Below are 23,377 nucleotides of genomic sequence, written 5' to 3'. Positions count from 1 at the left end.
TTGTATATAAAATGCCCAAAAGTGAAGGATAAAATTCATTAAAAATTATTGTCATTAGATATTTTAAAACGTTTTGGCAAGAACCGAGGAAAGCAGCAGTAGGCCCTATTGATGAAGTTGAAGCCCCGTTCAAATGCTTGTAGCTAATTTCTCTGCTGAGTAGAGAAATTACAGATTCATGTTAAATAACTTATTTTGTCTTTACAGGGCTTAATGTTTGCACATCGAAACTAACAAAGGTGCTGGGCAAGGTGCTAAAATCTAAATTTTGCTGATTCATGGATTTCTACATTCTCCGGATGAAATCCCTGAACAGGTTTTTTACAGCCCTACATAGGCCTACTACGCATCAGTCACCTTCACCATAGACCCGAAAATAACGCCACTGAGCTCCCCCCGGACAAGACAAATTTCAATACAAGTTAGAAGTACTTGCCCACTGAAGCATGATTAATATTAGCTGCTAGTATTGCATAATATTGTAACGCGTGCACAGAAAAAAATATTACTATAGTCTGGTCAGTACTAAAAGCGCAGAGTGATTGTATTTATTGTATTTTTAATTAAAAGAACCACTTTTTAGGTAAGTTACACAGCTGAAGTTGTGATAGTATTGAGATACAACAATATCATGTTATAAACAAGAATATGTCACTTTGGTAAAAATTTCTATTGTCTCTACCCTTAATACACACACACACCCCACACCTCACACGCCGCGTAGCACCCAAATCCACATGCCATCGACTTCAAACATATCCCCATATCCCAAATACCTCACTCTGCTAACTCCTATTCTACCATATAATATATAACTCGTCATTAAAAACTCACACAAAATTACATGCTGCTGGAATATGGATTTTTAGCTGTCGTTTTTGCTCCTGGATTTAGATTGGCTGATTTATACTCAACAGTTCATACTCATTGTTCATTGGCCCGCAGTATGCGCTCGCCCCGGGGGCACTCAACTTTAGAATTAATGGGTATGTGCCTACAAAAAGCGTCGCGAAGTAGGGGCATATCAGTACGAAACGTTGGTTTGTGTTTGTTTTTTTTTGGTTTTTTTTAAAGGGGGTCATTATGTACAATCAAAATGAAAAAGGGGTCATTGGGTATAATATTTTGAAAACTGAAGGTGCATGGTCATCGGGTATAGTCGACTTCAAAAGAAGGGCCTATATTGACAGGCACATACCGTCACTTCTAAAGTTGATGCCCCAGGGTGCTCGCATTATATTTTGTTCAGGGCTCGGCTTTTAAAGCTCCCGCACATCACAATAAGGCTATTGAAAAGTGTATAGAATAGCTAATAGACCGGTCCCTGCGATTAGTCGCGGATCTGCAGCGACAATATAGTAAACACACCCAGTTAATAACACAGGTGACAGAAGTCGTGAATTATGAAGTAGTGTTGCATTGAACTTCTACCAGCAAAATATGGAATAATACTCTCACAAGACACCAATCGAGATGATAAATGCAACCATAGTGGAAGTCTTGTATTTGACCTTCTTATGAATCCAATTTCGTGGCGAGAAGTTGAAAAGGTAAGGTATATTTCAAGAAATTTGGGTTCAAAAATTCCATATCACCATTTCCGTAGATAGGCTATGCCATATAGGAGCACAACTTGACAATAAACTGAACTATTTAAACGCAAAGGACGCGCTGAATACACATAAATTTGTGTTTCCTTGCTGACGGTGTGGTTGCAAAACTCTTTTTTGTCAAAGGACAATTTATGAATTTTGATTGGCAAAATAGCGAAAGGAAATAGACTTTTCCAACCATGTAAAACTACACTGGATTGTTGACATGGTCGACATAAATTAAGGCATATGCACGTCCCCAAAGTGGGAGGTAAGTACTATAATTATTTGTTTAAAGTGCTCAACATACCAGCAAAAAGTCATTGGGTAATCAGAGAACAGGGACTTTGTGAAATAGTGGGTACAAAAAAAAAAAGTGCGTGAGCCGATATGCAACATCAAATATACAAGCCGGTTTACATAATTTCCCATGACCTTACAGAAGTGATCATGCTCAAATATAAAACTATCAGAGTTTGGTCCTTGATATGCACCATCAATTGTGTACTTGTGATCAATATTGCTAGGCAAACAATCACAGCAAACATGCCAAAATCCTCCCATTTCTCTTCAATTTAAAAATAAATTTCCCCACCCCTTAAAAAAAATTTATTATGGTTTTACGGTTCAAAATGATCCCACGTCTGTCCTGGTTTCAATACCATTTTACAGGTTCATGTTTTATAATCAGAATTAACTGGTTAAAAAGGCCGAATTACATACAATATGTTTAACATGACTCTGTTGCAAGATCTTGTTTTCCATGATTACCCATGACTCGCATCCGTACAGAAAGACAGTAACACAAGTGTACAAAGACACCTATTTGGGTAAGTCCACCCAACAAGGATATACTGAATCGGACATTGGTTTGACATTATGACATATTTTTGCCCAGAAATCCAAGATGAACCCCATTCGGTACAGCGAAAATGTAACTTTTGAATGCATCTAGGATCATGAATTAAACCTTTTTTTGGCTAATTCTAAAATGGTCACGGATATGGAAGCATAAGTGTGTCATCTCCGCCTTACCTGGGGTGTATGTCCCTCATCTTGGGTTTACATCCCTTATCTATGGACAAGGCGCCTTATTTGTGGTTTAGACTACCTTATCCGGGGTTTACGTTCCGTATCTGCGCTAAGATGCCTTCACCTTAGCATAACGCAGTCTAAACCCCAGATAAAGCATCTAAACCCCAGATATGGCGCCGTAACCCCAGATAAGGGAAGTAGATCCCAGAAAAGGCAGTCCAAACCCCAAATAAGGGGCGCCTTAACCCTAAGTAAGGAACATAAACCCCAGATAAGGCATCTAAACCCCACGTAAGGTGCCTTAACTCTAGATAAGGGTCTAAAACCCCAGATAGGGCAGTCTATAAACCCCAGGTAAGGCATCTAATTTAAAAAAGACGCCTTAACCCCAGATAAGAGACGTAAACCCCAGATAAGGCGGTCTATAACCCCAGATAAGGCGGCTTAACCCCAGATAAGGAACGTAAACCCCAGCTAAGGCATCTAAACCCCATAATATAAGGCATCTAAATCCCATATAAGGCGCCTTAATCCCAAATAAGGGATGTAAACCCTGCAGTCTTGTTTAGGCATCTAAACCCAGATAAGGCGCCTTAACCCCAGATAAGGGACGTAAAACCCAGATAAGGCAGTCTAAACTCCAGATAAGGGACGTAAATATAGGATAATGCAGTCTAACCCCTAAATAAGTTGCCTTAACCCCTGATAAGGGAAGCTAACTGGAATAACGCAGTCTAAACCCCAGATAAGGCATCTCAACCCTATAGATAAGGTCGCCGTATACGCCATATAAGGGACGTAAACCCCAGATAAGGCAGTGTAAATCCCAAATAAGGTGCCTTAAACCCTAGATAAGGAACGCAAACCCCAGATAAGGCATCTAAACCCCAGATAAGATGCCTTAACGCCAGATAAGAGACGTAAACACCAGATAAGAGAGTCTAAACCACAGGTAAGACACCTACCCCACTTAACAATCTAAACCCCAGACAAGTAAAAATGAGCAATAAATGGCAAGTAAATTTTCTTTAAAATTTATATTATGAAATTTATGATGTCATCTCATGAATATTCAAATTAATGACGTCATCTCATGAAAATTCAAATTATTCTCATGAATATTCAAATTAAGGTGGGACAGGTGGAATTGGCACTTTTTTCTAGTGGAAACATTACTACTTAAACCCTTACAAAATATATGAAACAAGTATTTACTGAAATACACATTTCATACTTAATTACATATTTTACGCATATTGATTAGCTAATTTGCATAATTAATTAGCATAAATTGGCCAATTAAAAAAAATGTGGAGCCACTATGCAATGTCCTATGAAGTTCATTGAGGTGTCAAATCAGGTATTTTGAATTTACTTTAATTTAGGTCCATACCCTAGATAATTAAATAAGCTTTATTTTGATACCTCAATGTGCCTCGTAGGACATTCTATAGCGGCTAGAAAATGACAAAAACTAATTATTGATGAAATGATGATTTTGGACTATCTAATTACACATGTCCCACCTTAATGACGTTATCTAATGAATATTCAAAATATCATACCCCATTGGATTTTCTAATTTGAGGTGAATGCAATTTTGAAAATGTACCAAAATCACAATTTCAGGTGTTATGAATTTACTTTAATTTAGGTCCATTCCCTAGATAATTAAATCAGCTTTATTTTGATACCTCGTAGGACATTCTATAGCGGCTCCACATTTTTTCAAAATTCGATATTTGCTGAAAAAATGAAATGCGTAAAAACGTCATGCAACGGGTTCGTAAACAAAGAAAATAATAAGATTCTTGTTGTAATTAGCACGCTTATACAATTTGCATAATTTTGCCAGATTTTTTTTTATGTTATGAAAACTCCATATATTAATGTGTCTATAAATGACAAAAACTAATTATTGATGAAATGATGATTTTGACCTATCTAATTACACCTGTCCCACCTTAATGACGTTATCTAATGAATATTAAAATCAATGACGTCATCTCATACATATTCAAATTAATGACGTCATCTCATTAATATTCAAATTAATGACGTCATCTGATAAATATTCAAATTAATGACGCCATCTTATGAATATTCAAATTAATAACGTCATCTCATGAATAATCAAATTAATGACGTCATCTCATGAATATTCAAATTAATGACGTCATCTCATGAATGTTCAATAAATAATAAACGTAAACAAAAACAAAACTCAACATTTTATTGAAGTGCGCACGGCCTTGTTCTTCGCATCGCAAAAGTCCGTTTTCCAAAATATTGTAAACTGTAAAAGTTTTTAGCCTCAGCAATTCGCCAAGCTCAGTAATTTATTATAGATGTCCATTTAAGACCAAAAAGCTAGTCAGTAAGAGACCCCGGGAGGGGGGGGGGGGGCACTTACATTACGTGATGGACACCATGCTCATGTATGGACGCTCGAAACGCACCCTAAACGAGTATTACTCAGCGCGTGCAAAACATACCCTAAACAAGTATTTTGCCATTTAAGAAAGTAAAAATTCATGTTCAGGTTCTTGTTATAAGGTGTTTGATGTTTCTTAATGTTTTACACTACCACTTGTTCTGATAGAAGCCAAACATAGCCTATTTCACCCCTTTTTATTTTGCCATTAAACTTTGGTACCCTTAAAGCAAGTATATTGTTTGGAAAAGTATACCCTTTTTCCTGATTTTTGGCGTTTTTGACACCCGAAACAGGTACAGCGCTGTACTTGCCCAATGCTGAAAGACAACTCTTTTTACTCTGAACAAATTCATCAGGATCGTTCATAAATCACAGGTTAATAGTAAATATTCTCAGTACAGATCCAAATAAGTAAGATTAGGTACTCACTAGAAATATTTCGATTCCTATCAGGAATCTTGTTCACTCTGGTTTGGTGAGTGGTGGTGTTTCTAGTTGTTATCGGCAGTCTTTGTGACTGATCTTGATGACGTCACATGGGTTGCTTGCCGATTGATGATCTGATCGTAGATTCGATCAAGTCTGTACGCCCCCTCGTCCTTGTTCATGGCGGTGTTGCCTCTGCTTCTAATCCAGCTGGCCTCTTTGAGCCAACGGGTTGTTTTGTTAGCCTCTTGATCGATGACTTTGGCCTCCTCCCACCCAATCACGTGATTATTACCGTAGTTGTTGTGTGTTCAGCTATGGCCGATTTATAGGTTTCTGTGGTTGACGCTTTCCTCTGTGCTCTGGTGAAAGTTTTCTCACTAGCTTTATCTGCTTCTGACTTATGTTCTTTTAGCCTAGTGGACAAAAGGCGACCTGTTTCCCCTATAATGTTTTTGGGCAGCTCGGAGGTAGTAGGGACAATCAAGTCAACTAAACTACCAAAATAATGTAACAAAGGACAAACGAATCGCCATTAAAGAGCTTCAAAAGGGAAAATCCATTCAAATCTTGGGTGCAGACAAGGGTAGAGCCACTGTCATATTCGATACCACTGAATACCGTATGAGGAAAAGCTTGAAAATCTGCTCAATGATACTAGCACGTATGAAGAGCTTAAAGAAGACCCCACCCCAAAATTTAAAAAGAAGCTTGTTGCAATCTTAAACAGACTCTTGCGTGATGAAAAAATATCTCAAAAGGACAATTCCTGTTCCCAACAGCGGAGATTGTCCCGCGCATATACGGCAGTCTATAAGATAGGCCTACATAAGAAAGACAATCCGTTACGCCCGATTGTCGACTACACAGGCTCAATCGGTTATAATGTATCGAGATCTCGGGCAGACATAATTATACCCGCATGCGAAGCATGGACGGGTATATTGTTATCCTGTGGTTTCTTCTCCTCCTTTTCCTCCTCCATCAAACACATCATTCTGTCAAGGCTAGCGCTAAAACTACAAAGGCCCTGGGGCCCATATGTGGTACACTTATGGGCCCTACCCCGTAGAAGTGCCTTTTGCCCAAATGTGAAAATACAAAGCACGCCAGGGGCCATCAAATGAAGCAGCCTACACTGAGTTGGTACACTGATAGCCCTAGGGGTACTCTATATTTACAAATATACAAGAGCCCCATATGTTATATATTATGGGCCCCAGGGGCCCAAATGTTAAAATATGGTGCAACAGATTGACAAGCCTAGCTCTAAAAGTACAAGATCACCAGGGCTCATATGTGGCATATGTATGGGCCCTAAGTTGTAGATTTGCCTTTTGCCCATTTTGGCCCCAGATGTACAAGGCTGGGGGCCCCAGGGGCCCAAATGTTAAAACAAAGGGCCGGCCGTTTCTCCGCAAATAAAGTAGCTACAGGGTTCAGATTTGGTACACAGGTCTTTAGTATTATATTGTCATATGTATATATAACCCCCATATGTCACATAATATGGGCCCCAGGGCCCCAGGGCCCCAGGGCCCCAAACGCTAAAACATAAGGCCGGCCGTTACTCAGTAAATAAAGCAGCTACAATGCCCAGCTTGAGTCTACTGATAGCACTTGAGAATCATACTTCAACGTATGTACATGAGCCCCATAAATATATATATTGGGCCCAGTGCCCTAAATGTTAAAACAAAGGGCCGGCCGTTTCTCATCATATAAAGCAGCTTTATGGCTTAGAGTTTGTACACAGATTGCACCTGAGAATTACATTGTTATATGTACATATGAGCCCCATATATCACATAATATTGGCCCCAGGGCCCCAAACGCTAAAACATAAGGCCGGCCGTTACTCAGTAAATAAAGTAGCTACAGTGGCCAGCTTGAGTCTACTGATAGCACTAGAGAATTATACTTCAACATAATTATGTACATGGGCCTCATAAGTCAAATATTAAGGGTCCCGGGGCCCCAAATGTTAAAACAAAGGGCGGGACGTTTCTCATCAAAGAAAGCAGCTTCGGGGCTCAGAATTTGTACACAGATAGCACCTGAGAATTATATTGTTACTAACACTCACACACACCCATCCACCCCACACACGTAGGACTAAACAGACAGATCGTATTATATCATAATTGGAAATACCAGCGTGAAGCGTTAAGGCTGTTCCAGTTAAATTACATACCCATTGGCTGTTCCATTTAACTTACATACTCCCTCTGAAATGGCCCAAAAAGGCTGTTCCGTTTAATTTACATACTCCCTCTGAAATGGCTGTTCCATTTAATTTACATACTCCCTCTGGAATAGTTTCCCCTAATCATATTGCATAGCCTCGCTGTGATAAGAGAGACTGACAACAGCAACCTATGGAGAGTAAGAGAGACGACTCCCCTGGGAGGGGACTTTTTACAATTTCTTTATTTTAAGTGCTACGACAGTGCAAGTGCAACCTACATTCAATTAAAGCTTGTGACTTGGACTTTCACTTTTTACACATTTTCTGCCCAATTGGGCGACTTTTTACAATTTCTTTATTTTAAGTCCTCAGCAAAAAAAGGACTGTAAGTTTGGGTACACCGATATAAACATGCGGGTATAGCCGTATTTGTGTACAAATATATAGCCTTCTAGTTAGTCCTCTTGTCGGTAACACAGACCATTATGTCCTTAATTTTTCTAAACAACTTGCTGAGGACTTGAACGGGATCATTATCGGTGACGACGAAAACCTGATCTATGACGTGGTATCCCTGTTCACAAAGACGCCTGTGGATCTTACGCTGAAGATTAGCCGAAAAAAGTTGGAAAAAAGATCATGAGTTGAAAAAAAGGGACTCTCCTCAGCGTCGACGACTTGATGGACCAACTAGAATTCATTCTTACCACCACTTACTTCACATCAAAAGGCAAAATCTTCCAGCAAAAGAAAGGTATGGCAATGGGCAGCCCCCTAAGTCCCATAGCGGTCAACCTATTCATGGAATGGTTCGAGAAGACATATCAAGACAAGAGATACCGTATATGTAGACGATGTCTTCCCAGTGGGCACAATTGGTTGCTACTATGTTGTGTCAACGTCAATATCTAACGTTGGACGACGGTTGCCTGGAGGATGGATATGAAAGTTTTTTTGACGCCAAAATAGAACGTTGGTGCGACGTCCACATTCAGCGTTGTGCAGACGTTAGCCAACGTCGATCCAACATTGACCCAACCCTAATAAAGATGTAATTTGTGACGTTGGGCTAACATAATATCGTTGATGTTGGGCCAATGTTATTAATCCATCCATTGACCAACGTTAAACCAACCATTAATCCAACGTTGATCCAACCATTGGCAAGTAACCCCAAAGAGACGAAAAATCATGAAAAAAAGAAAGAAGAATATTATTTTGTAGCATATACTCTGCTTACACAGAGTCTTACACTTAATACTGTCTATATTACAACGGAAGCAAATTTCCTAGCTTAATTTTATACATAACACTTACCTTGATGTACCTGCCGGGATTCGAACCCATGACCTTTGGATTATGAGACTGATGCCCTACTGACTGAGCTAACGGGGTTCGAACCCATGACCTTTGGATTATGAGACTGATGCCCTACTGACTGAGCTAACGGGGTTTACATATTCTATGAAGTGTTTTAAGTTAATATAAGCAATATTTTGATGGCTAAACCTGCTAAAGTGCATTATTTAAAGGATATTGATCAAATTTACTGTAAATATTGATAACATTTACTAAATTTGTTGATTTTTTTTTTTTTTTTAAATAAAAAATCTTACTGACGATTGAATTCCAAAATTTTATTGTTAGTATAAATATAATTATATATTCATTAGGTTTATATATTACATTATCACTAAGCATTATATTCATCACCATCATCATCATCATCATCATCATCATCATCATCATCATCATCATCATCATCATGAGTTGCAACATCATCATCATCCTCATCATTATTATTATTATTATTATTATTATTAGTTTATCTAGTGGGCTTTTATAGTCTTTATTTAATGTTACACTTTAATGCGCCTAGTAAATAGAAAATTTTGGACCAACTTGACCATTCCGATGACTTGGAAACAGTAGGCCTGTCAACTGTCATGCTGTTTACCAACGTTGGTCCGATATCGCGGACGGCATTCTGACCATCATATTAAGGTTTGTGCGACGACGTTTCCCCAATCTCGGCGTAAGAAACTGTCATTTTAAGACAATATATAAGCCAAATGCAACATATTTATCGTCGGTCGTACCGATGTCGTCAATGAAGTGTTACTTCAACGTTAGTATTAGCTAGTATTGAGGTCATACGACAACCAGCGTATGGCAGACGATGTCGTCAATGAAGTGTTACCTCTACGTTATATTGAGATCGTACAACAACCATTGCACGGCAGTCATTATGTGACCTTAATACAACGTCTTTATCGCAGTTGTACCGATGTCGTCAATAAAGTGTTGCTTCAACGTTAGTATTGAGGTCATACGACAACCATCGTACGGCAGACGTTGTTGCGACGTCTTCAATCATTGGTGTACCGATGTCGTCAATGAAGTGTTACCTCAACGTTGTATTGAAGTCGTACGACAACTGTCGCAGGGTAGTCAACAGGTGACGTTAATGTAACATCTTTATTGTCAGTTGTACTGATGTCGGCAATAAAGTGTTGCCTCAACGTTATATTGAAGTCGTACGACAACTGTCGCAGGGTAGTCAACAGGTGACGTTAATGCAACATCTTTATTGTCAGTTGTACTGATGTCGGCAATGAAGTGTTGCCTCAACATTGTATTGAAGTCGTACGACGATCGTCTTACGGCCGACATTACCACAACGTTTGTGCGACGTCGTCACTAATAGGTGTACTGACGTCCTAGATTATTACTTGTGTTAACGTTGGAATTTGGTTGCCCGACGTCCGATCTTATTACAACGTCCATACAACGTAGTTTTTCCCGATTGTGCCCACTGGGTTAGAAGTGATCAAGAAAGGAGAAGCGGAGAATCTGACTACACATTTGAACCAAGTTGATCCTACAAATAACATACGTATGAAGAAGAATCGGACAATAGTATCCCTTTCTTAGACACTTTACCAAGAAAGATGACGGGTCCCTCAAACTGTGCAATATTTAGTAAACCAACGCACACGGACCAGTAGGCCTACTTGCAATTCCAATCGCACCATCCGTTACACCATAAATTAGGTGCCGTGAGGACCCTCATTGATAAGAAAGATTCTATTGTTTCTGAAGAAACTGATCGAAAGAAACATACTGCAGTTACTGTCCGTTTTCCTATACAAAATACACAGTGCTCTTTCCCATTGACGCGTGACCTCTACAAATAGCCTACGTTAAAAGTATGGGGATATGCCTATTAACTTCGCTGTGTGAAAAATAACCGGCCAATATTAAAAGTACTCTTCTAAAGTTCTAGAAAATATAGTTTTGTAACATATCCTAAATTTTTAGCTAATTTAGATGTTTGGAAATACTCGTACTTTGGTGTTTTAGTTAATGTTATAGGTAATAGTACATTGCCTAGTTAACGTCGCTGTGTGAAAAATAACCGGCCAATATTAAAAGTACTCTTCTAAAGTTCTAGAAAATATAGTTTTGTAACATGTCCTAAATTTTTAGCTAATTTAGATGTTTGGAAATATTCGTACTTTGGTGTTTTAGTTAATGTTATAGGTAATAGTACATTGCCTAGTTAACGTCGCTGTGTGAAAAATAACCGGCCAATATTAAAAGTACTCTTCTAAAATTCTAGACAATATAGTTTTGTAACATGTCCTAAATTTTTAGCTAATTTAGATGTTTGGAAATACTCGTACTTTGGTGTTTTAGGAAGGATATGTAAACGACAGAAAAAAAAAAAAAATATGAAGAAATTATTTCCAACCCGTGTTAAGTCTGCAAACCACCATGTTTCTCATTTTCAAGAACGCTGGTTAACATGCACGTATTGTCTCATTTCGTAAACAAAGACCACACACAATTGTTCTCTAGCGCTCGCTTTATAATCGTTCACCCAACTGAAAGTATAATCCCAGCTCATTGCTCCATTGTACGTTTAAAGCAGACACATATGGTGTGTGTATTTAACCAGAGAAGATATGATTTAATCAGTTGAGCTGTTTTCAATGAGTGTTATCTTGGTTTAATAGCTTTTAATGGGGTTTAAGTCCTGCAAAGGTCGAATTGAATTCTACTGTAGACATGACTGCATCATGAAGAGCCATATAGACAGTGATAGAGCAGGCACTTCAGTGTGGTTACCTCATCAGTGGTCAATCGAGAAAGAGGAAAAAGATTTCCTAAAGCCAAAGAAAACCAAACCTAGTGACAGTAAAGACAAAAGTAAAGACCTCGTTGTGCTTCCATATGTAGAGGGCCTATCTTAGATACGGCACGATTTAGGGTGTAAAAAAAATCGGATCTTTTTTTTTCTACAGCCTCACATTTCTATAGAACTAAAAGACTGTTGCCTCACAAAACAATCAATAAAAAAGCAGAAAATATATTATATACATCAATGTAATTATGCAGCATTAGAAATGTTTGCGACATTGTAACCGGGCATTGTAACCAGTATTATAAATCATAACAAAGACTCCAAAGGGAAATATAGTCCAGTTTCGATAAGCAAACAGGCTTTAATCCCCCAACTTAAATACATAGACCACTCACAAAATAATAGAAAACATAACATTAGGCTTTTTTCTCTTTCCTAAAAACGATCGCCTCACAAAACAATATAAAACAAAAAATAGCCACTAACAAAATAATAGAAAACATAACATTTAGATTTTGTTTCTCTCTCCTAAAATTGACCGCCTCACAAAACAATATAAAACAAAGAAAACTATTCACAAAATAATAGAAAACATAACATTAAGATTTTTTTCTTTCCCAAAAACGATCGCCTCACAAAACAGTATAAAACAAAAGATATCCACTTACAAAAATATTAGAAAGCATAACAAATAGTGGTTTTTTACTCTTTCCTAAAAATCAGTGATCGCCTCACAAAACAATATAAAACAAAAGAAATCCAATCACAAATAATACAAAACATAACATAGTGGGTTTTTTATCTCTCTTGCAAATGATCGCCTCACAAAACAATATAAAACAAAAGAAATCCAATCACAAAATGACAGAAAACATAACATAGTTGGTTTTTGTATCTCTCCTGCAAATGATCGCATCACAAAACAATATGAAACAAAAGAAATCCAATCACAAAATAATACAAAACATAACATAGTTGTTGTTTTTTTATCTCTCCTGGAAATGATCGCATCACAAAACAATATGAAACAAAAGAAATCCAATCACAAAATAAAATAAAAAAAAACATAACATAGTGTTTTGTATCTCTCCTGCAAATGATTGGATTTCTTTTCTTTTATATTGTTTTGTGAGGCGATCATTTGCAGGAGAGATAAAAAAAACCCACTATGTTATGTTTTGTTTTATTTTGTAATCGCAAAATAATACAAAACATAACATAGTGGGTTTTTTTACCTCTCCTGCAAATAATCGCCTCACAAAACAATATAAAACAAAAGAAATCCAATCACAAATAATACAAAACATAACATAGTGGGTTTTTTATCTCTCTTGCAAATGATCGCCTCACAAAACAATATAAAACAAAAGAAATCCAATCACAAAATGATAGAAAACATAACATAGTTGGTTTTTGTATCTCTCCTGCAAATGATCGCATCACAAAACAATATGAAACAAAAGAAATCCAATCACAAAATAATACAAAACATAACATAGTTGTTGTTTTTTTATCTCTCCTGGAAATGATCGCATCACAAAACAATATGAAACAAAAGAAATCCAATCACAAAAAAAAAAAAAAAAAAATAACATAGTGTTTTGTATCTCTCCTGCAAATGATTGGATTTCTTTTTTATATTGTTTTGTGAAACGATCATTAGAAGATAAAAAAACCACTATGTTATGTTTTGTTTTATTTTGTAATCGCAAAATAATACAAAACATAACATAGTGGGTTTTTTTTACCTCTCCTGCAAATAATCGCCTCACAAAACAATATATAACAAAAGAAATCCAATCACAAAATAATACAAAACATAGCATAGCGGTTTTTTATCTCTCCTGCAAATGATCGCATCACAAAACAATATAAAACAAAAGAAATCCAATCACAAAATAATACAAAACATAACATAGTGGTTTTTTACCTCTCCTGCAAATGATCGCCTCACAAAACAATATAAAACAAAAGAAATCCAATCACAAAATAATACAAAACATAGCATAGGGTTTTTTATCTCTCCTGCAAATGATCGCATCACAAAACAATATAAAACTAAAGAAATCCAATTACAAAATAATAGAAAACATAATATAGTGGTTTTTTTTATCTCTCCTGCAAATGATCGCATCACAAAACAATATAAAACAAAAGAAATCCAATCACAAAATAATAAAAAACATAACATAGTGTTTTGTATCTCTCCTGCAAATGATTGGATTTCTTTTCTTTTATATTGTTTTGTGAGGCGATCATTTGCAGGAGAGATAAAAAACCACTATGTTATGTTTTGTTTTATTTTGTAATCACAAAATAATACAAAACATAACATAGTGCTTTTTACCTCTCCTGCAATTGATCGCCTCACAAAACAATATAAAAGAAAAGAAATCCAATCACAAAATAATACAAAACATAATATATTGTTATTTTTATCTCTTCTGCAAGTGATCGCCTCACAAAACAATATAAAACAAAAGAAACCCAATCACGAAATAATACAAAACATAACATAGTGGGTTTTTTACCTCTCCTGCAAATGATCGCCTCACAAAACAATATATAAACAAAAGAAATCCAATCACAAAATAATATAAAACATAACATAGTATTTTTTATCTCTCCTGCAAATGATCGCATCACAAAACAATATAAAACAAAAGAAATCCAATCACAAAATAATATAAAACATAACATAGTATTTTTTATCTCTCCTGCAAATGATCGCATCACAAAATAATATAAAACAAAAGAAATCCAATCACAAAATAATACGAAACATAACATAGTGTTTTTTTTTACCTTTCCTGCAAATGATCGCCTCACAAAACAAAATAAAACAAACGAAATCCAATTACAAAATAATTTAAAAAAACATAACATAGTGGTTTTTATATCTCCTGCAAATGGTCGGATTTCTATTCTTTTATGTTGTTTTGTGAGGCGATCATTTGCAGGAGAGATAAAAAACCCACTATATTATGTTTTGTTTTATTTTGTAATCACAAAATAATACAAAACATAACATAGTGGTTTTTTACCTCTCCTGCAAATGATCGCATTTTTTATCTCCCCTGCAAATGATCGCCTCACAAAACAGTATAAAACAAAAGAAATCAAATCACAAAATAATACAAAACATAAAATATTTTTATTTTTATCTCTCCTGCAAGTGATTGCCTCACAAAACAATATAAGACAAAAGAAATCCAATCACAAAATAATACAAAACATAACATAGTGGTTTTTTTATCTCTCCTGCTGAATGATCGCATCACAAAACAATATGAAACAAAAGAAATCCCATCACAAAATAACAGAAAACATAAAATAGTGGGTTTTTTAATCTCTCCTGCAAATGATCGCCTCACAAAACAATATAAAACAAAAGAAATCCAATCATAAAATAATACGAAACTTAAAATAGTGTTTTTTTTATCTTTCCTGCAAATGATCGCCTCACAAAACAATATAAAACAAAAGAAATCCAATCACAAAATAATACGAAACTTAAAATGGTGTTTTTTATCTTTCCTGCAAATGATCGCCTCACAAAACAATATAAAACAAAAGAAATCCAATCACAAAATAATAGAATACATAAAAATGTGGAGAGACTGTAGAGGGCGGTAATGTGAGTGCGGCACAAAATCCTCACACAGAAATTACACCTTAAATCGTGCCATAGCTGGCCTATCTGAACGGGTATCAAGAATTTTCAAAAAACATGGTTTCGCACTACATCGTTAAAACCACATTCCATCATCCGCAAGGCTCTAGTACACCCAAAGGACAAGCGAGACCCGCTCCAGACAGCCGAGGCGGTTTATGAAAAGCTATGAAATTCCGTGTAAGAGCTGCCCAAAAACATTAGGCCTATAGGGGAAACAGGTCGCCTTTTGTCCACTAGGCTAAAAGAACATAAGTCAGAAGCAGATAGGCCTACAGCTAGTGAGAAAACTTTCACCAGACCACAGAGGAAAGCGTCAACCACAGAAACTTACAAATCGGCCATAGCTGAACACACAGCAACTAATAATCACATATGATTGGATGGGAACTACTGGGAAGAGGCCAAAGTCATCGACCAAGAGGATAACAAAACAACCTGTTGGCTGAAAGAGGCCATCTGGATTAGAAGCAGAGGCAACACCACCATGAACAAGGATAGGAGGGGGCGTACAGACTTGACACCCTTACAAAATTCAGTTCAAGGTGCAGAAGTGCACCCTAATGTCATAAAAAAGAATTAATTATAATTATAATTATAATTATAATTATATATAAATATAATTGGTTTTGTTTGGAAGCAGTGGTTTGACTCGGAAAAGTACCCAAAGTTACCCCATTTTACGGTAAGAAGCAAAAATCAAAAAGCCACACAAACTAGGCCTATGTGAAACAATTTTTATGCCCAGAAACAATTTTTATGCCCAGTTCATGACATGCGACCAAATAGGCCCCCCAAAATAAGTATGAGGCTAAAAAGTCGACATGTCTGGGATATTGTGCAATTCAATCAATCAATTCTGGACTTCCCACCTCTTGTTTCAGGTGCACCGCTTTATGCGTGAATGTCACTGGTAACTCCACAGACGAAAACACCACACTGTCACAAAAGAATATAAAACACTCAAAGCAAGCCAAGCTATATGTATTATGTACATGCTCAGGTATTATGTACATAATTTCAGATTAGGTCGAGTTGCTCATAGACCGAGTTATCAGCTCGAGAGCTGTTCGGAGTGGGTCGAGTTGTTATAGTAGCAGTAGGTCGAGTTTGCCGACAGACACCTGTTGCTGATGCGAGCGTAGACTAAATCCGTCAGTCTCCTAACCTATGCGCACGGCCGCTTCTCTGTGCCGGTTCGGAGACTGACAAAAATATAGCGCAAAGAGTGTAGCAGTAGAATTTGACCCTACGTCATGAAACGTCACTTCATGAATATGGATTTTTCAAGCATATAAGATCGAAATTCACATCGGGGATGCGCTGGCTCAGTTTATTTTTACTGTCGCTTAGATGTAAATTTCGAATGTAATTTCCCTAAAAGATAACTTTTACTAATCTTTCTTGACTTTCAATGAGCATGTAGAAACTTTGAGTAAGTGGGCACACCTGGACTCCACTTGGGCATATACAGTGCTCCATTTTACGTATATTTGATAAGGACAAATATCGTAACCGGGGATAAGGCACCATACGCCGATACGGCACCTATACACACATGCACATAAATGTGTATTGAAAACTGCAGGCAGGTGCTCCTGAAAATGTGAAATGACATGAGCCTGATCGTCAAAATACTTCTCCACCGCCCTGCACATTAATGGCATCTGCAACCTGACATACCAGAGATGAATGGGTGAATACTGAGTCTGAGATATGTGCCGTTTGTGGTAAGTTTACTCGGACAGAAGTCTGAACTGTCACAACTTCAACTGTTGTCTGTTGAGCGTTGTATGGTTGTACTGCTGGTTTGTTTAATACTGGCATCATAATACTAATCATGCCATGGCGTGTCCATCCGTCCGTCCCTCTGTCCGCGCTATCAAGCGTGCGCGTGGCTTCGCTAACGCGTGCTTTCGCGGTGCGTATCGCGTCGCGAGCTGTCGCGTAGTCTTGCGCGGACGCTGCCGAGTATACCCACGAGCGTCATGGGCGTAGTGCGAGCATCGGAAAGCATTATACAGTGTGGTTAATCGTGCAGGTGCATCTCATCGGATTCCAAAACGGCACACGTGTAGAGGCCTATTAGTAGTTTAAAAGGTCAGGGCAAGTAGGCCTATATGGGTAACGGGTGTTGGGTAATGAGAGATAGTCACAAGAACCACCCAACTCGAGAACCGCGAAATCTAGTTATATATAAGGCGGAAATTATTCGGGTTTTGTTACTACGTGCGTCAATAAAGTCCCAACTCACGCTTGCGTAAATTTTTATTTAATATTAAGCGTGCGCCAGTCACGCATTGCATTTACACAACAACTAGCGTAAGCACTGCACCCAACAGGATGCTAGCTAGATGAGTCTTATTTTTTCCGCCTAATGCTGGTTTCATACTTTTTGCCGCTCAGCGGCATGACGCTTCACCGTGCCATTTGTACTTGTCTGCAAGCTGAGCGGCACACCACTGAGCGGCAGTGGCATGACTCTGAATTGCACTCTTTCCGTGCAGCACCACTCCAACAATTGTATTTTGTTCTCATACGTCAGAGCGACACCGCTCTGAATTGATTTGGAACTCTTTGAAACCAGGTCACCAAACTCAAGGTGTAGGGTCTTAATAGTGTGCGCATTTTGGTGATTGCAACAAATTATCAAATCACAGGTACCGTATTCGTTCCATTGCCCAGGGCGCTTAACAAAATCATTCAAAATCATTTTGGGTGGGTGCTGATTTTTTACATTTCTTAGGCCAAGAAGATGTAAATAAAGGCCCAAAATATTCATCTATCATCGTCGTGTGTCATATGTTTCAGATTTGCATGGGCAGAACTAATAATGTAATATTATCAGTTTGCTTGATGTAAAGTCACTACAAATTATGTAGGTGGGCGGTTAATGGAACAAATACGGTGCGGTGCGCCAACCTAATCCTTCAGCCGCAGAGCGTATACATACAATGGTGGTCTGTTGGAGGTGGCACACTGAAAGTAGGCCCAACTGATGTTAACTATCAAACTTGAAGCAAGTAAAAAAAAATACTATGGTCAATGTTTATGAATTCTAAAAATAGGCCTAAATGTAAATAAACCAAGACTACTAAATGTTTTGTATTGTTTGTTTTTTCAGTACGGTACACAACATGACTGTATAGTGTTCAGCAACTTGAAGTTTCACAACTCAGATGACAATCAATTATCAGGTATGTACAAATTAAACAACAAAAAACATTGTGAGAGAAAGATATGATCACTTCCATATTGAATTTTGAACTGGAAGTCATGCATACAGGTCATAAGTTATGTGTTATTTAGACCAAAATGTTTTGTGTTTATTAAGACAAAATGTAAACCAAATAACCAATGTAGGCCGAGTATGCCCAAGAGGGGGGCAGAGTGCCCCGGCTTTTCCCCTGACAAAAATGGAAGAAAAACTACCTTTCTGACAAAAAATGAAAGAAAAAAGTGAAAAAAAAAAAAAAAATAAAAGAAAAAAATCAGGAGGGCAAAGGAAAAGAAAAAGAAAAGGGGCAAGGAGCTCCTTTCCACCAATATTCACCCTGATCATGGGCAAAAATAGTGTAAAATGCATGAATGGTGTTGTTACATGTGCAAAAACAACAACATTTTAACTGTTCAAATGAGGGGCCTTCATGAGGCCTCATCGTACCACTTCAAGATGAGGCCTAAAAAATGTTTGATCGGCGTAACCCGACCGACCCCAAAAGAGTCCCGACCCTGACTTTTTTTTTTTTGCAAAATGAAAAATAAATGAATTAAATTTTTTAAAAGAAGAAAAGTTCAGCTAAATGGGTCATCTGGTTACGCCAATCAAGCAATTTTTTATGCCTATTTCAACAACTTGGAATTGGAATGTGTTACGATTTTGAAAGCCAACATGCTGTAATACCGTACATGATTGCATATCAATATTCTTTACTTTTATTGATTTAGCGTTCTTTTTTGTTGTTATTTTGCAGATCAAGAAGATGGATTTCAACTATAACAAGTTTTGCCTACAGCAACAATAGATGAATGATTAGCAAGCAATGGGTGCTGGCATTTTGCTGAACTGAAAATATGAAAAAGACCAATTGTAACATTCACAATCATTGTTTAAGAAAGCGATTTTGTAACTCTTAATTCACATTCCTCCAGGAGTGAAATTCATACCGTAGTTTTCCTTACTGATGTTAACAGTAACAGTATCCTGCAGGGTTCATCAAAAATAAATGAAATAAAAGATTGGGTCAGATTTTTATCCAAGTCCACCTCATCTCAGTCATCCAAGTCAGAGCGATTCCATAAATTGTATCCAGGTCAGTCAGCCACTTCCGAATTCATTTGTGTCTGAGTCTAGACTCGAATCCAAGTCCAACAAGACTATGGCAGATTTCATGCTCATAATTGGAAGTTACAGATTTTATATTAAAGATTCCAAAAAAATTGCCACCAATCCCATTGTAGATGTTCAGTCACAAAAACAGGTGTTATATTTCTTGTAACTCTACATCCATACATTGTGAATCGCAAATTAAAACACCTTGGGCGGGTGTTGTTTTCTTATGAATAATGATTACTCTTCATGATTTTGTTGTTTATTATGTAGGGTGTCATTTTTGGGTAATTTACTGCCCGGTACCCGGCGGGTAACCGGTACCCAAAATTGCAAAAAAAGTTATTTATTTTTTCGGTTTTGTAGTGTCCCTGGACCTAGACCTAAATGCTAGGATCATTCATGGTTGACCAAAAAAAAAAATTTTTTGCACGATGTTTTGTGTTTTTAATATGAAAATTTATACTTTGTTTTCATGTCATACTCTATTAATGATATCAAAATGCATTGAATTTGAAAAATGCACAAAACATTGTGCAAATTTTTTTTTGGGTCAACCATGAATGATCCTAGCATTTAGGTCTAGGTCCAGGGACACTGCAAAACAAAACAAAAATTAAATTTCGGGTACCCGGGCAGTGTAATCCCGGGCGGGTACCGGCTCATCCGTCAAAAATGCCAGCCATATTATTATGTCAATGCAACTATTGGGTTGATCTGTGTTTGTCATTACCCAGCTTTTTGGCTGTCCGTGCTTCTTGCCATGTGCATTCACTTCTTCTTGACACAGATCATCTCCATGTACCGTATTTAATTTTAAAATAACTTTCATAATGTGTGATTTGATTGTATGAGCAGTAGTTGATTAAGAGCAGGGGGCTGGTGGTTACTCTCTTTGTACCAGAGATGTAAGTTTTCGGGAAATTTCCTGGGTTTGTTTTGGTTTGGTTCTTTTTCGTGGAATTTTCATGCCTTTCACAGGAGTTTTTTCGTGGCTTACATCTCTGTCGTGTGTCTTTTCCCCCCACCAGTCCCAAGTACAGGGAATAAAAAAGGAAAAAAGAATTAAAACACCTGTTTTTATCTTTTTCTAAGTTTTATGATTAAGAAGTAAACAATAAAAAAAGTGCACACTTCACAACCGTATCAAACTGCACCACTAATAATAACAAAGAAAAAGTAGCATTTTATTATTAAAAACATGCAAGAAATCATTAATGTTGTGACCAGATTGACTCTTCTCTTACAATATATCATCACTTCCCTGATCATACAAAGTGACAAAAACAACAACACTCCAACCCCTTCAGATGCTCCTTTTTTGTCTGAATTCAGTTCCTAAAAGTTATGTAATGGGACTACTCTGCACTGCACACCCCTACCAAGATTTTAGTTCAGTGCTCGCACCACAGAACCAGTCACACAATGAGTCCTGAATACATACTTATGAAGAGGCAGCTGCTACTATGAGCCCCAACTTAGTAACTCGGGCCATGACTTAGTAACTCGGGGCCCGAGTTACTAAATTGGGGCCCGACTTAGTAACTCAGGGCAACGCTTTAGTAACTCGGGGCCCGACTTAGTCACTCGGGGCCACAACTTAGTAACTCGGGGCCTTGACTCAGTAACTCGGGGTCCGAGATAGTAAGTCAGGGCCCCGAGTTACTAGCTCAGACGCCGGGCTACTAAGTCGGGCCCCAAGTTACTTAGTAACTTGGGGCCCTTACTTAGTAACTTCGGGGTCCGAGTAAGTAACTTGGGGCCCGACTTAGTAACCCGGGTCCGAGATAGTAACTTCGGGGCCCCGACTTAGTAACTTCGGGTCCGCGATAGTAACTCAGGACCCCACTTAGTAACTCGGGGCCCCGACTTACTAACTCGGGGCCCGCTTAGTAACCCAGGGTCCGAGGATTTTATTTTCTTTCATGTCACTGGGGCTCCGTAGACATATGACCATCCATCAAGCACGTAAAAAGGATAGAAGACGGAACCTAAGCTACTAAGGGTGGAATTGCACCACCACCAACTTATGCAAGTTGACCACTAGTGCATAGTGTAGTGCTAGAAGTTCCATTTTAAACCCTTAAAACACATACCGTATCTTGTGCAATTGACATATTCAAGGTCTGTGACCCGATTGACAGCCTCATCCCCAAGTTGAGATTTTTATACCATCAGAAACCTGAATTACCTGATACTACATCACATTAAAATGTATTTAACTTTACTGCGATATCGTTTGCAGTGCGATGCAGTCGGCACCGCACCGCATCGCAAAAACAACGATCGCAAATTTGCGGTGGTAGTATGAACGGACCTTCATGATAAGATCATGATGTACCGTACCATAAAAAGGTGTGACATAGGCCTAGCCCTAGCTGAGGCTAGCTCTAGTATTAGACTTAGAGCGCTCACTTTTTGGGTATTAGTTCCAAGGAAATGAAGAAATCCTTGTGACCAGATCCACAGTACCCACACATTAAAGGTCCGTTCATACCGCGACTCAACGCAACTCGTCACATTTCCAAGTTAAAATGTATTTAACTTCATTGCAATGCAGTATTTTGCAGTACGATGCAGTGCGACAACGCACCGCATCGCATTTGCGTTGCTTTGCGATGCCGATATATCGATTACTTTTTACCGCAACTCAACGCAACTCGTCGCACTCAAAGTTGAAATGTCTTTAACTTTATTGCAGGGCTGTCAACTTTTTGGAATTGCTTGGCGTGAAGGTCCGTTCATACTACCACCGCATTTGCGATGCGTTGCTTTGCGATGCCGCTATATCGATTACTTTTGCCGCAACTCAACGCAACTCGTCGCATTTCCAAGTTAAAATGTATTTAACTTTATTGCGATATCGCAATGCAGTACGATGCAGTGCGACAACGCACCGCATGGCAAAGCAACGCATCGCAAATGCGGTGGTAGTATGAACGAACCTTGAGACGTACTGGGATTTGCCGACTCCAATGTTCATTTTGTACCATGATTATTTGAGCCATGGCGCTCGGGAATGTGAAAAGTGGGGGGGTAGGAGCAACAAATTATTCATGACAATGCGTGAGATTTTACTCATTTTCCAGCTTTTTATGCGTGAGATTTACTACCTGGCGTGAGATTATACTACCTTGGCGTGAGACCGTGAGAAAGTGACCCAATGCGTGAGACTCACGGCCAATGCGTGAGAGTTGACAGCAACGAATCGCAAATGCGGTGGTAGTATGAACTACTAGGCGTAGGCCATATAGTAGTCACAGACACTATAGGGGCCTATAATTTAAAAGAGTCCTGTACTCCTAGGCTATATTTTTCACCCATGTGTCAGTGATGTCAACGCATTGTGGAGGCTATTTTCACTTACACATCAGCAATCTATGTGAGTATGTGGTGTCCTTACTCGTGTGCAGGTGTACACCAGCAATTTCATGGTACGCTAGCTATTTGAACTTGAAGCTGCGCCCAAATGCAATGTCTGATGTCATGAAATGCGCAGTCATGTCACTGACACTGCCACATCACAGGTTGCAAAATGGTAGAACTATG

At 38.1% G+C, this 23,377-nt stretch overlaps 1 long non-coding RNA gene across 1 annotated transcript; it reads left to right on the top strand.

Moving 5' to 3' along the window:
* Nucleotides 1–16,818: 16,818 nt before the first annotated feature.
* LOC140138830 (uncharacterized) lies at nt 16,819–20,143 on the top strand. The gene is made up of 4 exons (XR_011857071.1): nt 16,819–16,866; nt 17,091–17,228; nt 18,623–18,695; nt 19,473–20,143. It is a non-coding gene; the product is annotated as an uncharacterized lncRNA (long non-coding RNA).
* The last annotated feature ends 3,234 nt before the right edge of the window (nt 20,144–23,377 follow it).

This window comes from Amphiura filiformis, chromosome 18 (genome assembly GCF_039555335.1).
Source record: "Amphiura filiformis chromosome 18, Afil_fr2py, whole genome shotgun sequence".
Lineage (NCBI taxonomy): Eukaryota > Metazoa > Echinodermata > Ophiuroidea > Amphilepidida > Amphiuridae > Amphiura > Amphiura filiformis.
The sequence above is the reverse complement of the archived record's forward strand: the minus strand, read 5'-3'. Positions and strand labels throughout refer to the sequence as shown.